Source organism: Ailuropoda melanoleuca, chromosome 7 (assembly GCF_002007445.2).
Source record: "Ailuropoda melanoleuca isolate Jingjing chromosome 7, ASM200744v2, whole genome shotgun sequence".
NCBI lineage: Eukaryota > Metazoa > Chordata > Mammalia > Carnivora > Ursidae > Ailuropoda > Ailuropoda melanoleuca.
In genome coordinates this window covers 21781623-21786222 of record NC_048224.1, presented here as the reverse complement: position 1 = coordinate 21786222, position 4600 = coordinate 21781623, and positions in this window count along the sequence as shown.

Sequence of the window (4600 nt, the reverse complement as noted above, 5' to 3'; positions counted from 1 at the left end):
GCTCCTTCCTGCATTTCAAAATAAGACAACCGAAGGCCTTTGAAACTTACCTGGGAGAGAATCGCAGCTTTTAAAATCCTCTGTGAAAGAGGCTGAGTATGCAGTTTGCTGCTGTTTGATTTCATATAGGTTTGAAAGATAGAATCATAGAGAGTTATCAAGGAATTTCAGAACTTGTTAGTGGAGATCTAGGAATGTTTTCTTTTTCTCACTTTTTATTATTATCCATATTCTCTACTTTGAAAAAATATCTATAAATATACCCCCAAAATTATTAATAGAAACATTTTATTACCAAAAGACAAACTGTTTAGGGTCATGATGTCTCAGGGTTGGAGAACATATAAAATACTATATTTTTAAAGCTTTTCCTTCACTTCTGGAATTCGGGGGTCAGCAAACTACATAGCCTGAAGACCAATTCTAGACTGCCACCTTTCAGTAAAGCTTTATGGGAACACAGCCACACCTGTCTGTGTATTGTCTCTGGTGGCATTTGCACCACAGCAACAGAAGGGAGGAGTTGCAATAGACGCTGAATGTGCTACAAAGCCTAAAATATTTACCATCTAACCCTTTCCAGAATATGTTTACTGAATCCTGCTATATTCAGTAATATTCAATATGCATGCTTACTGTGGTGGAATTGTACACAGTGCAATGAATAAAATGAGAAAATTGGATACTTAGAGAATTAAAGTGGTCGCTTAAAATGTAGAGTCAACTAAGGACAATTCGAGAATTCAACTAATATGGCATAGTTCTGAATCCAGTGTTTTTCCTCTACTCCAAGAAATTGAGACGTGCCTCTTTAAGCTGCATGACCTAGACATTATTTAAAAATAAGGCACTTATGAAAAAATAGTCATTAGGTCTTTTATAGAACTAAGATTTTCATTTGTGTATAGAGTATTGTATAGATTTCATATAATAAAGTATATTTTGGGGATTGAATCATTTTGGCTGCATAATCTTTATCATGATAATTGTTATCATGTTCTTAGTTTGAAAGTATTATCTCATCCAATACTCTGATGTCAAAGCTTCTGACTACCATCTTTTGCCCAAGACCACTTATTATCAGGAGCCAAACAATCTATCATTACTCATGGTTGCTGGATGCTTATTTGCAAAACAGCAAAACTATAGATCTCTCTCTGAGCTTTTATTATGCTCCAAATCTGTTCCCTAAAAAACTGATCTTTGTCTGTCAAAAAATGCATATTCCTTTTGATTCAGAAATTTACTTCAAGGCCTTTACATCATAAGTTATTCTTACACTTGTCCAGAAAAATATATTTTATTGTGTAGTAGGGGAAAAACATCTGCCAATTACCTAAGTGGTAATAAAAAAGGTAATTAAATTGGTATATACAGCTATTAAAAATAATGAATTCATTTTTATAAAATTAGATCTTTATCTGTTCCATGTATAATGTAATCAAAAGAGCAAGACGCACAGTTTTGAGTGTCTCTTCTCCCCCGTCTCCTCTCTTCAGTGTGTCTATTTGTCTTCCTCTGTTTAGCTTGATTGTATTGCCATGAGCCAGGTAACTCAAACAGAAACCAGTCCCCTCTGTACCTCCTTATCCCTTAGCTATTATGAGTCAGAAAGTTTGGTGAATAGCGTCTCCAAAAAGACTCTCAAGCTCGAATCTTCTACCTCATTCCAGCTGTCACAACTCTAGGTCAAGCTCTTATTTCTCTTTGCTGAACTTATGAACTCCTGCAATAAACTCCCAGCCCTTGTCCTAAGAAACAATATTTTCAAGCCTTGCAATGAATTCCCCACACTGCCTTCAAGCAATAGTTCTGAAGAGACACATGTCCATCTTCTTGTTCAAAACTTTCAGTCAGGGGCTCCTGGGTGGCACAGCGGTTAAGCGTCTGCCTTCGGCTCAGGGCGTGATCCCAGCGTTATGGGATCGAGCCCCACATCAGGCTCCTCTGCTATGAGCCTGCTTCTTCCTCTCCCACTCCCCCTGCTTGTGTTCCCTCTCTTGCTGGCTGTCTCTATCTCTGTCGAATAAATAAATAAAATCTTTAAAAAAAAAAAACAAACTTTCAGTCACCCCATTGCTCCATGATAAAGCCTAACCTCCTGTCATGGATGATCTTTTCTTTCAAGACCTAGCAACCACTGTCTTCTTTAGTAGGGGCCAGAAATCTTATATGTCTACAAGAACCAGGAAGGAGATGTAAATTAACAAAATGAACCTAGTGGGGTACATGCCCTGGTTTATTTGGACAGCTGCTCCTCGGCTGCCCCTCAGCCTTAGCCAGTGTTGCCATCTGAGGGTGTGTATCCAGTCTCTGCCTTTATGCTCATCGGTAACTCCTTTTATTAAATATGCAAGGCCAGCACTGATACCACTTTCCTTTCATAGGCATCTCTGACCAATGCTTCCATCTTCTGCCCAAGTTCAAATTAAATGTTCCCTCATCTGTGTCCAGAATACTTCATATATATTCTTATGATGTTCTTTATCACCATTAATTTTAGGTGTTATCGATATGTCTTTTTTTTTCTTCCTAAAATGTGGGCCCCATAAGGGTAGGGAGCATAAGATTTTTTTGTATAATTCTCAATGCTGAGGCCTTGAATATATGAGAAATAATTGGCATTTGAAACATTGAAAAGTATGAATATGAACAAAATGTTTCAAGGACTGAAAAGTAAAGGGCATGGTTAATTCAGTCTTAACATCTAGGGTGATGGCTTCACTAGAAGATGATTTTTAAATGAATCTTGAAGAGCAAATAGGAATTTCCAGGTACAAGATGACAGGGTGAAGGATGGGGGAAAGTGAGAGGAAAGGATTCTGTACTCAGAAAGTAAGCGTTTGCAGACTCACACCGACTGTGGTGTGTGCTGGCAATGATGGCCATCCACAGCAGTCACTTGCATGGGATCTAGAGAGTTGGAATTCGGGATGGGAGTACAGCCTGAGTTCAAAGGGATGAGCATGTCCCAAGTGTCAACCTAAGGTCTTGAGATTTTATTTANGAGGAAAGGATTCTGTACTCAGAAAGTAAGCGTTTGCAGACTCACACCGACTGTGGTGTGTGCTGGCAATGATGGCCATCCACAGCAGTCACTTGCATGGGATCCAGATAGTGGGAATTCGGGATGGGAGTACAGCCTGAGTTCAAAGGGATGAGCATGTCCCAAGTGTCAACCTAAGGTCTTGAGATTTTATTTACGGGATGTGGAATGTCAGAGATGTTTTTTTAAGTACAATCTTGATATGATTTATCTTGAATGTGTTACTTAGGAAAAATATAGTTCTTTTATCTATGTAGAGAATAACTTGGAAGACAGAAAAACAGGTTGGAAGGAGGACACACTGAGGAGGTTGCTGGAAATATACAAGGTACAAAGGATGAAGTGCCGAGTTTGAAGAGTGACAGATCAGAGAGCCGCAGATGGTGGGCATACAGAGCTTGCAGTTTGTGAATCTGCTATCTTGCCAGTGCAGACAAGACTTCACCAGACTTTTTTTTTTTTTTTTTTTTTTTTTTTGCTAGAAAGCTGACTGCTTCACCCATGTGCTCATTTCCTACTTACTCTTCAACACACAGAACCCTGTCACTTTGGGGAGGAAGCATTCTTTGGAAAAACTCACATTCCTCTCCCTCAGTCTGTATGAGGGACTCCTGGTCCTCTGTGTTCTCCTAGCCCTTCTGCACACTCCAGTAGCACATGTGTTCTACAGTACGTGTCTCTGCTAATCTTTTGTTTTATATGAAGCTGTCAGCATCTTGAGGAAGGTGTCTGTGAGTTGTCTTTTGGTATCTCTTTTTAGTACCAAGCGCTGTAAGCAGCAGAAGTTCACTGAATTAATAAAATAAGGACTGATGGAGTAATTGTGGCAAATAGGAGACAGCAGATTGTTAATATAACTGGAATTATTACTTTTAAATCTTTCTATCTTGGACTGCCTTTTTACTATTTTGCCTCAATAATTTGAGATAATGCTTTCTTTAATGATTACGTGTACAAATGGATTAATTTTTACTTAATAAAGCACATACTGTGCTTTAAGTGCTACATCATCAAAAACCTGATATAGATTCAGCTTTGAAAATTTAATTAAATTTTGTCTCATAAAAGCTATCTAAAAATTACTTTATATAATGTAGCTATAAGAGGACTCACACTGAAATAGTGCTAAAGATTTTCAGTCAGTTGAAGTATAACAGAGAACAAAATGAAAAGTTAAGAAGATAATTCGTTCTTTTATTATTGAATTAAAATTATAGAAAAATTTACATTTTGCAATCAATTAGTGTATACATCATATTCCACACATTTCAGTTTATATTCTTTGATACTTTAGTATATAAAATTATGAAAGGATATTCAATTCATTGTTTTTACTTACCTAAAAATGATTGCTCTTGTGAACTATAGCTACTTAAAGAGGACCAGTTGTGGCAACTGTGAATAAGCTCTTGGCTTGCATTAGTTAGCATCAGTTCTCCATGGGTGTTCAACAGTAACGGAAGTGCAGTGAGCACCATTTCTAATGTATCCCTGTTTCCTCCATCTCTCAGGACTACCCAGCTAAACACCATCAAATCAAGGTCCATTTAATAA